The sequence below is a fragment of the Octopus bimaculoides genome, chromosome 4 (assembly GCF_046866305.1).
Source record: "Octopus bimaculoides isolate indiv1 chromosome 4, ASM4686630v1, whole genome shotgun sequence".
Taxonomy (NCBI): domain Eukaryota; kingdom Metazoa; phylum Mollusca; class Cephalopoda; order Octopoda; family Octopodidae; genus Octopus; species Octopus bimaculoides.
This window is the reverse complement of record NC_142931.1, coordinates 13197767-13212835: the sequence shown is the minus strand read 5'-3', so window position 1 is coordinate 13212835 and position 15069 is coordinate 13197767.

Sequence of the window (15069 nt, the reverse complement as noted above, 5' to 3'; positions counted from 1 at the left end):
TGCCTGGGAGGGTAACTTTCTAGGTGCAATCCCATGGTCATTCGTGACCGAAGGGGTCTCCGTTTATATATATATATATATACACACATATATACACATGTATATATATATATATATATATATATATATATATATATATATATATATATATATATATACACATACACACATTTATACATGTTGGATTGGATTGCCTATGTTCACTCTACTGCAGTACGAAGGCTTCTGCATGTTCTCTCCACCAACCACGGCCTGATGCAGAGGCCGTGAATTTGAGCTTGTGATCAAACTGGTTTGTTGAACCTCCTCTACATCAATTGCTCGATATGGCTTGGCAGAAGGATGCATTTGTTTGTACTCACATCCAGAAGTATTTCAGCCGATTGCATTGACTCCCCAGTACCCAAATGTTATTCATGTTATCGACTCCGAAAGTTCGAAATGCAATGTCGGACTTGTGGTTTATCTAACAACTGAGAACTTCCCTCCGTCGATGCATTTCGTATTATGGTAATGCATTACTTAATTGACTCTTTTGCATCGTTCTGTTTTGCCAATATATGGCATGCTTCACTTTGATATGCCTCGATCTTTTCATGGATTCCCTGAAATATGCATACATATATAAATATGTGTGTGTGTGTGTGTGTGTGATTGCGCGCGTGCGTGTGCGTGTGTGTGCGTGATTGTGACACTCAATCACTGATCTAATAAATAGAAACATTATTATTTCTAAATCTCTGAAAGAGAGATATTTAATAACAGTTTTCTGAAGTAAAGACTGTTCGCCAACATAATGTGATTGTCCTGGATGGGACGATTGTTACTGTTCTTTAGCCCCAAGAAACATCGTTTCTGGCTGGCTATACGACACAATATTTGTGTCCTCATATTTTCGAATAGGGAATCCAACACCTCCATCTAAAACAAAGCAACTTTTGCGGGCTGGTTTCTGGGATATATAAACGCTTTGACGTACAAACGGGAGATAGAATTAATGAAGATATTTATAATGATGGGGCGAATCATCGGCTTTGAACGATACACCGAGGTACAAGTACACAACACACACACGCCCAAACATATACCACACCACACTCACTCACACATACACACACATATTATCTCTCACACATACATACGTTGTGTATGTACATGTATATCTACGTATGTGTGTAAAATGTATTTTTGGCCGTAATTCTTAATCTTTACATTCTCCATACATAGATACGTAAGGTCCTTTTTATTGAAAAATAAAAAAAATACACTGTAGCTTTTACGGATATCTCATACCATTGTATTGAATGCTCTTTTGTCTTAGCACTAAGACATTAACACATAATCTAGATATTTATGTGTGTGTGTGTGTGTGTGTGTGTGTGTGTGTGTGTGTGTGTGTGTGTGTATGTTGAGAGAGTATGCCTGTCTGTATACGTATGTCAATGATTATACATATCTGTATGTATTTCAACCCCAACCCCACCAAACAAAAATCAAAAATTCGGTTAGCTTTTTCAAATTTACAATTTTTTCTCCTTTAAAACGTCATGATTTAAAGTGTTTTGATTAAGTTGCTATATCTAGCAACGAAATATCTTTCAACAGATATGTATAATAGCCTGTTCTTTAGTTCCATTCAGCTGCAAGCAGTTGCCTCTCGTGGTAGAATTCATTGAATATGGATGGTTAGGCTGACCTCGATAGATTTAAATGCTCTCATGTGCAACTTTCGTATCATATCCACCTAATAATATAGAAATTAAAAGAACAGACCAAACTTGAAGCCTTGGGGAAAATATTTAAAATAAAATGCATTAAATAAGCTATTTTTATGTAGGGTGAGTTGTCGGTTGAAATGACTGTTACTTCACTACGACATTATTTTATCGACGCCAAAGCGGCGAGCTGGAAGAATCGTTAGCACGCCGGGCAAAGTGCTTAGCTGTATTTCGTCTGTCTTTACGTTTTGAGTTCAAATTCTGCCGAGGTCGACTTTATCCTGTCGGGGTCGATAAATTAAGTACTTGTTGCGTACTGGGGATCAATCTAATCGACTAGCCCCCTCCCCAAAACTTTCGGGCCTTGTGCCTAGAGTAGAAAAGATTATTTTATCGACGCCAAGGCGGTGAGCTGGCAGAATCGTTAGCTCGCCGGGCGAAACGCTTAGCGGTATTTCGTCTGTCGTTACGTTCTGAGTTCAAATTCCGCCGAGGTCGACTTTGCCTTTCATAAATTAAGTACCAGTTGCGTATTGGGGTCAATCTAATCGACTGGCCCCCTCCCCCATCCAAATTTCAGTCCTCGTGCCTATAGTAGAAAGGATTATTGTATCGACTCCGAAAATATGAAAGGGAAATACATAGGAAAACAAAGGACAATAAAAAGTGGCTGAGTTTCTTCGAATAAAATAGTGAAATCAACGATAACACTAAAGAGACACACTAAATGGACGATAATGTGTAGCTGTAACAGAACAAATCAACACAAAATAACAGCATAACTTATTCTCCTACATGTATACTTTGATTGCTCTTACACTGTAGGCATGTATTTTCTGTGAGTAGTTATTCTTAGCCTGCAGCCACATGGAGTAGGTCCATATAGTCACTACAATTCTATCCATTCATATTCATTTTTGTTTTTTTCAAAACAGCTCCTACGATATAGCACCCCCCCCCCCCCCCCATTGCAGCCTTATACTAATCTGAAAGCAATTCGCGAAGATGTTGATAAGAGCTTTGCCTAACAGGAAAATCTCTTTTCTTAAGCTTTAGCAAATATCCGGAAATTCATGATAAACAATAGATGACCTACCACAAATAGAACGTTTCATAGCAAGAGTTCAGAATGAAAATTAAGTAAAACAAACAAGTGGACACATGCACATGATTTTAATTACAGTTGTTCATTACCAATCTACAAAAAATAAATGAAACAGGCAAGAATCAAGCAGACTATGGAATCAGTTCAATGAGTAATTGTAGCTAATTTGCATAACAACCTCAGAGTATATCCAGAGACTTGATCGCATCAGACTCCAATCCGACAGGATTTGAACCGAAATTGTTAAGCGTTGTAACTAAGTGGAGCAAGAAATTTTATTTCCCAATACATTGACATCGTTACTCATCACCAAACAAATCAATCGCTTAGCATGATCTTTATTCTTTAATGCAATCCGTACAAACGTCTGACGATATATTAATACAAACAAATTCAACTGAAAAAAAAAGTAAAACAAGAAATGATCTTACACAAGGTGTTCGCGCTAAATTTGACGATGTTTGATACCTCTATTTTCTTTTTTTTTTTTCAGGAGAAAAGACAACGGTGAATAGTCAACGGTGTTGGAGAGCATAAAGACTAAAATTGTAATTGAGAAAACGTTGACTTACGTGGAAGATTCGAAGCCATCAGTATATTGGAAAAATTTCTCTGCTTCATGATGATTCGCGTCGGGTATCAAAATGCCGACATCATAACAGATACTCAATACTATGTGTGAACTATAAAGGCCGTAAGCCGTGACATGAACTGCTGCAACAGAGACTACGAAGCTGAGGCCAGCAGAAAGGGACACAGCAGGCATTTTAATTGCGTCCGCACGCCGGAATCCATCCACAGATCTCTGAACAGGACCTTAAGCTCAATTTAGACGGCTAGAAACTGTACTGAATACCTGGCTGGAAAAGGTGGCTGTTGGAAAGATATATATATGTGCCAGCACGATTCGGCTCCTTATCATACTTCTGGAAAAACTCAGAATTGGTTGTCGAAGAATTTGTACGAGTTCACCAGCCCCAATTTCTGGTCTCTTAGTTCCCATGGTATACTGTGGCGTGGGAGCGGTCGATAAATAGACCGAGCTACTGGCCAAAGTCAAGGAGGTGTTCGAAGATCTTCTGAGGGACACAATAAGGAACGCATGTGCCAGGGTCCGAAGCCTCTTCGAGGTCATAGTGGAAGCTGAGGGCTGCTACTTTGAGTAATCTGTTATCTCCCAGCCATAACCTAGCTGATATTTTTTGATTTTTAAAAATTCTTTGATTTTTGGATGTTTTCTTTTCGTTTCATGCAAACTGCCATATCTAGCTCGAAGATATATCTATGTATACGTGGTAGAGGCGTTGCTTTGTGTTACAGCATTAATATAGCGACGAATATCGTAACAGAAATTGTGTTGCTGTTTGCTAATGTGTATTAATATGTATTTGTAGTATTTTCATTACATACACTTGTGGGTGTATGTGTGTGTGTTTGTGTATTTGTCTACATGTACATATACCTCTCGCTCTTTCTTTTTCTTTTTTGTTTGGTTCATCTTTCTTTCTCTCTCCTTACACACACACACACACACATATATATATATATATATATATATATATATATATATATATATATATATATATATATATATATATATATATATACATATATACAGAGAGAGAGAGAGAGAGAAATAAATTTATATACACACACATATATGAATATATATATATATATATATATATATATATATATATATATATATATATATATATATATATATATATATACATATATACATATATACACACACACACACATATATATATATATATATATATATATATATATATATATATATATATATACGTAGGATCGGGTGCATTTGTATATCTGCATATTCGCTTACGTGTAAAAGCCTTGCGAATGAATAAGAACATAGAAAACAAACCTTTTCTCGAAAACACAAGGTGTTCGCTAAGGATCAGTATGCCATTCTAAGCAGAATATTTTTATTTTGAATATTCAAAAGAAGCTTTATAACGATATTATTTCATATGCCGAAACATGCAATTTTTATTCCCATATCCTTTTAAGATTGTCATCGTTAAAATGTATCTTGTGAAAGTCCTAAAAACGCAAAACAGATATAGACCCTTTTATACAACTTTATATTCTTTTCTTTTAAAATAAAATGGTAATCAAATTCTTAGAGTTCTGAATTATAGGAATTCAAAAATATACAAAATGTGACGTAAAAAAAACAAACGAGAAACGATATTCAATTTTTGAATGGATTCCCGTTACTGATCGTCAAAATGCTTTTATCAAGAGTATTAATGGGTATATCTAAAATGTATAAATATATTTATATAATATTTGCATACGTATATCTCGGCAGTGTGTGTATGCATAAGCATCTTCATTTATATATACATATATCTTTGTGAACGTAGGTATACTTTATACTTTGAAGTTCCGGTATCTTGTTGCAGAGAAAATGAAATGTCGTTCTGTCGATCATACTTTTACAAGAATGACCCGAGGTGAGCTGAGATGTAGTTACATTTATTGGGAAATATCTCCGCCATTAATGCAATCCACTGAAAGAATATAGCAGCGCACTAAGATATTTATCGTTATTTGAACCAACGCGAGAACCACAACATGGTCGCTGAACCTGCTAGTAACAGGAGCTAAATTTCCTTCAACTAATGCCTTCAAACTTTGTCACAAGGCCAGTCACTGTAGTGGAAATGTAAGTCGATTACATCAACTCCGGTACTCAACTAGTACGTATTTTATCGATCCCAAAATAATGGAAGGCAAAGTCGACCTCGGCGGAGTTTCAGCTTAAACTTCATGATGATTCGCGCCGGTTATCAAAATGCCGACATCATAACAGATATTCAAACTATGTGTGAGCTATAAAGTTTGTAAGATCATGGACTGCTGCAACAGAGAACGTAAATGACCGGAAGAAATGGTGCAAATTGTTTTGTCTGACGCGCTAATGATTCTTCCAGCTCGCCACCTTAAATATCCTTCAAATAATGATGGCAAAAGCGTTGGATGAAAGAGGACAAGTTGCTAAGTTAAATTACATGTGGTGTAGGAGTGTTGCAGAGAATAGGATAAGGTGGAAGCAAAACAACGGAATAAAATAGAGTTTACTTATGTACACTTTACATTTCATCTCTAGCATACGTTTTATAATTCAAAATTATGCATGATACACAAATGCATCATTGCGTATAAAACAAATATGGTATTGCTTGTTTGTGGCTGTGTGGTAAAAAGTTTCTTTCCCGAATACATGGGTCCTGGTTCGGTCCCATCGCGCAGAATCTTGGGCAAATATTTTTCTACGATAAGCTCAGGCCGACAAAAGCTTTGCGAGTGGATTTGGCAGACGAAAAGTAGAACAAGCCCTTTGTGTGTGTGTGTGTGTGTGTGTGTGTGTGTGTGTGTGTGTCTGTGTGTGTGCCTTTGTGCCTGTGTTTGTCGCCCTTCATCGATTGACAACCGGTGTTGGTTAGTTTATGTCCCGCAACTTAGCGGTTCGGCAAAAAATGTCTGATGGGCTACGTACCAGGCTCAAATAAAACGGTACTGAGGTCGATTCGTTCGACTAAAATTCTTCAAGGCGGTGCCCCAGCATGGCTGCAGTCTAATGACTGAAACAAGTAAAGCTTAACATGCAAGATGGCAGTTTTGTCCTTTACTTTTGTTTTTTTATACTAGTGAACCTCCAACTAAGTCCAAGTAGGGAACAACTCAGATTCAAAGCCCCTAGCCTCCAGGGGCGAGTCTCCTCCCAAATCCTGATTTCTGACAGACAAGTACATGCTGAATATAATCCCATCCACTCTAACCATTTTCGCCAGTCACCTACGTCTTTATATATTTCGTTTGGTCGATGGAGGAAGTGACTGCTTTTCAGCCTCAACTAGTGCACGGCATATTTTACCATAGCTATAAAGAGAAAGATTGCCTGCCTTGACTATTTAATTTAAAGTAGGGAGGAGTGATCTTCACGTGCTATACACATGGCAATGGTAGTTAAACACAACTCCACCGATCAACAACGCTCGGACATTGAACGGATGCATACTGAACGGTTTCGCAGCTCTGAGAGTATCTCAGACCGTCTCATTTAACGATGCTTCTGTACCTATAAGAATTTCTCTCACACAGGTAATACACCTCGGTAACTCTATCAATCTAGATATTTCCAGTGTTTACCAGTTGTAGTTTTCGACCAGAAAGTCTTTTGGAACAGACCAGCCAGTTCACACTCCTCCTACACACTAGATAATGTATTCCAAGATATACAATGTCTTGAAAAATGGGGGCGGGGTTATGGCGGGAACGTTTTTGATCATAGTTCATTCCGTTCACAATTGACATGTGGTGGCTAAAAACCACCACCACCAACAACAACAACAACAACAATTTATCGTTGCACACATTTATCACCTCTCAGTAACCTACGATTATCAGACAACGACCAAGCCATTTCCTGATTGCTGACGTCAAGTTAAGCGATAACGAAAGACAAACCGGCGCTACAACGTTACTATGTCTCCCGATTGCAATCAGAAATGCAATAAGTGTGGCCACTTGAGGTAGTCCAGTAAAGGCGAACTGATATCGCAGAGATATTGCTTATCTGGTTTAATAGTGGTTGCCGACGTTGACAGATGTGTGCGTTTAAATACTTTGATAAGAGCAAACGTGTTGCTCTGGATTCGATCTCTTACTGCTACAGTACCATGGGTGTGTCTTTTACCTCGGCCTCGGGTCGTCCAATAACCTGTGTGTAAGAAACTGTACAGAAACCTATCGTACATGTGTGTCAGTCAGTATAAAATACGACGAACGAGTGCTACACACACATACACACATGTATGTATGTATGTATATATATATATATATATATATATATATATATATATGTATATGTGCTTTTAATTATTAATTTTTCTATATGTGATAGTGGATTTTCATCGATGAGTTCTTGAAAATTGGTTATTTTCCCTAAAACTATATATTTTATATATACTTTATCTATAAGGCTCAATTTAATTTTAATTTTTATAGATTGATTTTAATTGAGTTTTTTACCTGTAATTTTGGATTTTGTCCCTAATAATATTATATATATATATATATATATATATATATATATATATATATATATATATATATATATATATATATATATATATATATATATATATATATATATATATATATATATATATATATATATATATATATATATATATATATATATATATATATATATATATATATATATATATATATATATATATATATATATATATATATATATATATATATATATATATATATATATATATATATATATATATATATATATATATATATATATATATATATATATATATATATATATATATATATATATATATATATATATATATATATATATATATATATATATATATATATATACATATGTAGCCGCAGAAGTAGCTGTGTGGAAAGTAGCTTGCTTGCTAACCATATGGTTCTGGGTTCAGTCCCACTGCGTGGCACCTTCGGCATGTGTCTTCTACCATAGCCTCGGGTCGACCAAAGCATTGTGAGTGAATTTGGTAGACGGAAACTGAAAGAAGTCCGTCGTATATATATATGTGTGTGAGTGTGTGTGTGTGTGTGTGTGTGTGTGTGTGTGTGTGTGTGAATGTGTGGGTTTGTGTGTCTATGTCTGTCTCCCCACCATCGCTTGACAATCGATGTTGGTGTGTTTACATCCCCTTATCTTAACGGTTCGGCAAAAGAGGCCGATAAAATAAGTCCTGGAGTCGATTTGTTCGACTACAGGCGATGCTCCAGCATGGCCGCAGTCAGATAACTGAAACAAATAAAAGAATAAAAATATATATACGTATGCGTACATCTACATATATATAGGCATACATATGTATGTATATGTCTATGTGTGCATATATTTATGTAATTGTGTGTATGAGTTGCGTTTGCGCTGGTAAATTTCTAGTCTAGTGGTTAGTGTGCTCAGGCTCACAGTTATATGTTAAGGTGTTCGATTTCTAAAATTTTCGTTGCGTCTTGCACCCTTTTCAATAGAGCCAAAACTATTGAAAAGGTTGCAAGAGGCAACGAAAATTTTAGAAAAATAAAGAAGTGGAAATTTTACCGGTGAGTGTGTTAAATTATAAGGCACCAAAAGAGAACGACTCACCCCAGACACAACAGTATATATATATATATATATATATATATATATATCCGTTTCTGTCTCTCTATATATCTCCCCGTCTTTCTCTCATTCCCTTTCCTGCTCTTTCTCTCTCTCTCCCCAGCTGTCACACCTCTAACGTTTACTTGTTTTAATTGTGGTATTTGGAGAATGGCTAATTGATCGATGATCGATGCAACTGATACCGTCATTTTTGTAAGTCGATCCCTGTAGTAAAGATATGCAGAGGGGAAGATTTTAGAGGGCCTCTTCTGTGGAAGCATGCCCATTCAAAAGGGATAATGGATCCTAGATGGGTGTTGAACATAATCAGATTGGTAAGAGGAGCAGAGACGAGTGGATTGGAAATGGCTGCGTAGAGGAGATTCGGCGCCAACCAGATACGGTGAATAGGTATCATTACAACAGCGGTGGGGAGGAGGTAGAATGCCTGTGGACCAGAGGCCAGTGCGTGTATATCAGTGATTTTATGCTAATCAGTTAAGTGGTCTTTCTCTGGATGCGATCCCAAAATGCTTGTGTATGTAGAAGTAAGATTATCTCAGCTTCGGGAGCAATGCTCCATTGTAGACAGACATGAGCTTTGTAGAGTGTCAGCACTACAAAACTCATGTGAGGCTTCAGACTCGAAAGCAAAGGACCACTTTGAGGTTGTAGTTCCACTTATGTTGAGGATATGTTTTCACCAAAGGAGATCCTCGACGATGCTGTCAGTTATAATTCGGGGTTGCCGTGAGGGTTCTTGTTGAGTGCAATCTTGTTGAGTGCAGTCGTGTTGAGTGCAGTCTTGTTTTTCTTGATACGACTAGTGATTTGGAGATTTTTGTTGGATTTCTGCTATGGGAAGAGACAAGATTAGCAAAAGTCCACTGAAAAACACGTTCTATGTTTTCATTCATACTTATTTTATCGATTCCAAAGAATGAAATGCTAGGTCAACTGCGATGGAATTTGAACTCAGAGATTAAAGGGTCGGAAAAAGTACCGCAAAGAATTTTCGCCGATGCTCTAACGATTCTGACAGATCACTGCCTTGTGATTATCTATAATATAGTGTGGTCAGTTCAATTAACTTTAACCTTTGACCCCTCGGGAAATGCTGGCCAAGTGGACGATCAGAACAAATCGATATTTGAAAAAGAACGTGAAATAGCTCCGAAGTTTTCGGTAAGACTGTTTCGATTCCGCTGTATATTTTCACGCCAAATGTTCTCACCCCGCCTGCAGAAATGCATGAAGATCACACAATCTCATTTCGTATTTCCCAATTAAAGCTGATAGTGCAAAAGAAAGAAATCGATATTTGTTCTGTTTGCTATTGCGAGACATCATGGGCTCCAGGTTGTTTCTGGAAAGACAAGAAATAAATAAAATACATAAAAGAAATATAAAATAAAAAAAAAGAGAGAAAGAAAAAACATCATCATATCCTTTCATTAGTTACTTGGTAACGGGTGAACGTCGTGTATGCGTTGTCAACCAAGTAAAGTTTGCATCGGAGGAGATGAGAAGGAAGAAGAAGGAAAGAAAGGAGAAAGAGTAAAAGAAAATAGAAAAGAAAGAAGAAAATAAAGGAAGAAAGAATAAACTAAAAACAGACAAAGATAGATGGGGGGGAAAGAGAGATAAAAGTAAAGAAATAAGACATTTAAAGGCGGTTGGCCAGGGATTCTGGGCCGTGCCTTGCAATGCGATATAACACGCCCCTTTTTTTTCTTGATAAGAGCCAGCTTCCATTGTTGCCAAGCAATGACCAACGAATTCAAACTTTGTATATTTGTGTTTGTGTGAATCTGCAAGTGTGTGTGTGTGTGTGTGTGTGTGTGTGTGCGTGTGTGTGTGTGAATGTGAATGTGCGTCTGTGTATGTGTGAGTGAGTGTAAAAGTGTGGGTGTTTATGTGTGTGTAAGTGAGTGCAAATGTGTACTTGTGAATGTAAATGTGTGTGTATGTGTGTGTGAATGTGAATTTGTATGTGTGTGTGTGAGTGTGTGAATGCATGTGTGTCTCTGTGCGTAAGTGAGTGTACATATGCGTGGGTGTGTGAGTGAGTGAGTGTAAAAGTGTGTTTGTGTGAATCTGCGTGTGTGTGTGTGTGTGTGAATGTAAATGTGTGTGCGTGTATGTGTGAGTGAGTGAGTGAAGTATAAAAGTGTGTTTGTGTGGATCTGCGTGTGTGTGTGTGTGTGTGTGTGTGTGCGTGAATGTAAATGCTGTGTGTGTGTGTGCGTGTGTGTGTGTGAATGTAAATGCTGTGTGTGTGGGCCTAAGTGTGTAAGTAAGTGTAAATATGTCTGCATGTGTGTGTGAGTGAGTCTAAAAGTGTGGGTGTGTGTATGTGCAAATGTAAATGTGTGTGTGTGTGTGTGTGTGTGTGTGTGTGTGTGTGTGTGTGTGTGTGTGTGTGTGTGTGTGATGAAGTATATGGCCTGTTTGCAGAGTCCGGGATGTGTTCTTTGCTAAGCTTGTCGTCCCATCTCAATAGGACTGCCGTCAGAAACGAAGTAACGTAGGCAACGTATCAGGCTTCCACCATGATGCTGTCGTTGTTGTTGTTGTTGTTTTTAGTTTGGTTTCCACATTAGGTATGTTTGTATATTGCACAGTTGGTGCTTATATGTCTACATTTGCATATATATAATACATACATATATATAAGTGTGTGTGTGTGTGTGTGTGTGTGTGTGTGGATAAACGATGACATTATCTTCATATTTTTCTCCGTGTACCCCCCCCCTCTTCAGTGCCCTTCTGCTTCTAATCTACCACCTAATAATCACCGTAATGTTTATCATCATCGTCATCATCGTCATCATCGTCATCGTCATCACCACCACCACCACCACCACCACTACTATTGGTGGCAGCAACAGTCTCATCACTATCACCACCATCATCATCGTCATCATCATCATTATTTTCTGCTTCGTTTTTCGTTTGTTTTTTTCTCGTCTTCCTTCAACATCGTCTCCCTGATCCCACTGATGGCTATCTCAAAGTTTCTGATAACAAAAATCACACTTAACTGTCAGTGCTATTATTATTGCTGCTGCAATTGCTAATGTTGCTGCTGCTGCAGTTGATGATGATGATGATGATGATGATGATGATGATGACGATGATGATGATGATGATGATGATGATGGGTGTGGGGTGATGTCCTTATTTATTCACAATAAGCGTGAGCAGCTTATTGAGGTTACCGGTGGAATGGAGTTAATTTCTACGCATCAAATCCCAGATGACCAAAAAAGCAAAATGCATGGTCATCAACAAGTGATTGACTGACTTAATCACGCATTTTGACACCAGTACCCAATCCTGGGGCTACCTTTAGTAGAGTGGCCATTGTCAAATGCTTTCGGACGGGATATTTTGTTTATTTATTTTGTCTTTTAACCAAGAGGGAAAGTAGTGCCCGTGACTACATTTTTTTTTTCAGAACCTCCATTACTAGAGGTACTCTCAAATCAAGGCCTGGCCCGAATGCCTCAAACAGATATTCCTCCACTAAAGACACTGAAGGTGTCCGGTGATAGTGTGGAGTAGGTCTTCCTCCTGTGTGTATTATCTAAGTAGCCCATGGCAGGATTTGAACTCAGAACATAACGAGTTGGGACAATACAGTTTTGCCAAGTAAGGGTTATCGTCCAAGTATCGAACCACACTCGCAGGCTCGGCTCCATGTGAGGTTGCTCTCTTCTGCCCTATGAATCTTTTATGATAATTATTTCTGCTCCAAGCACAAGGCCTTGACAATTTTGGGGGTAAGGGGGATAATAGATTACATCGACCCCAGTGCGTAACTGGTACTCAATTCATCGACTCCGAAAGGATGAAAGGCAAAGTCGACCTGGGTGAAACTTGAACTCAGAACGTAGCGGCAGCCGAAATACCGCAAAGCCATTTCGCCCGGCGTGCTAACGATTCTGCCAGCTCACCGCCTTAGGAGCTTTTATAATAATATTAACGATCTCTGGTTATTTTTTAATCATTTTTTAATGACACTTTTTCTACAAGGAGGAAGTAGTTTTGTTGTGGCTATTACTGAGTTCCAGCTCAGCTTTGCTTGAGCTGAACTGCGATTAACTCGTCTTTTTGAATACCTAAATTTACATTAGCCTATGTGTCCGTTTTTATGACTGTAAGCTTTGACTTGATCGAATTTACCTACTATTGATAGCATCTCGAGTGTTTACAAATAGGCACACACGTGGTAGTGGGTGCAATTGTGGCTGCTAGTGTGATGTTTGAACAAGAGAATGATGTTGGTGGTGAACATAAATTTCATGGCAACAGTAAAAGCAATGACGATTATATGCATTACGTTAAATCCTACCTCATACCTAATATCATTCTCTTGTTCAAACTGCACTGTGTTGGCAGATTATGAAATCAAATTCTATGTCTATGCATATTAATTAGGCAATAATATTTTGAGCATTAGTGTTATATAATAATTAAACTTTATGTAAATGTTCAAAAGACAAACTTTGATCTGATGCCTTTTGAACATATCTGACTAGCAAATCTAGTATTCAGGAGCACATATCTATTATTAACCTCAAATACTTGTGCCAACATCCGATTAGCATTTAACATGCGAAACTTTTCCTGACTGAAATTATTATCTAAATATCCATTACAACCTCACATCATACGTCACATAACGCAGGTTCTACTACAAAACGACCCCGATTCCTCATGACTATATTATATAAGATAAGACTAGAAACAGAAGAGGATCTGGGGAATAATAACATCTCATATTGATTCTTGTTTCGCTTATACACCAGTTAATTATATTTACTGATCATTGTGAACTTATGTCAAGTCAATTTATGTCAATTCAGTTTATTACTATTATTGTGATAAGGGTGATGAGATGGTAGATTCGTGAATGAGTCGGACGAAATACCTCGCGCTAACGTGGCAACACTACATTCTCAGTTCAATTCCCACCGAGGCCGCATTTGTTTTTCTTCCTTTCGGAGACCGATAAAATAAAGTACCTGTCACAATAGTCGATGGTAACGAGTAGCCATTTCCTGTGCAAAGTGCTGGCCTTGGGTAAAATTTTAAAACATTACATTTTTTTACAAGGGCAAACATAAAAATAGCTGTTCTCGTCTAAATTTGGAGTGCTGATTTCAGATACAAAACCAGTTTCCACTCATCACCTTTAGATTTTTAGATATACATTATTATGATTTTGCGACAATTGCTGTAACCATATATATGATCACTTTTTATTTTGTTTTTCAGATTTTTGTGATACATATATCTACAATGGCCTAGATACCCACTTTCTTTTATTTTGCCACCAGAACGAATGACTTGTAACAATTGGAATGCAAAGATGTCAGAGCATCTTTTGTCTTTTATCTTTTACTTGTTTTTGTTTTGGGTATGGGATTGCGATTTTGGTGGGGCACCGCATTGGAGTGTTCAGTCGAACACACACACACTACATACATACATACATACATACATACATACATACATACATACATGCATGCATGCATACATACATACATACATACATACATACATACATACATACATACATGCATACATAAAAAAGAAAGAAAACATTCCAGGCAATCCCTCTGCTACATATTTCAGAATCCATCTCCTAGATTGGGCCTAGGCACATTACTACGCTGAACGCCTGCTCCTTGGTCATATTGGAACCCACTGCACCTTAAGGTTTTTGTCTTGTACAGTGCAAATAACACCGGAAGGCATCCAAGAAGGCTTCTTTCGCAGTGTGATAGAAAATTAATGCGATCATTAACAATATTCTATTTTCTGAAAAGCTTCTTAAAATTCTACCCTTTCCTCTGTAAATCAATTAGCATGCCCTTCTCAAAATTACATCTCAGGAAGCCCCTTTTTCTTAATTTCAGGCCCACATCTATCATTCGCAGAAAGGAGAACATCACACTCTTTCGTAGAAGTGCGGGGCTATTCATTTTTCTTACACTTCTTTTTAGGTTTATTGTCCTTTCATGTCAACCATTTTTCCTCTT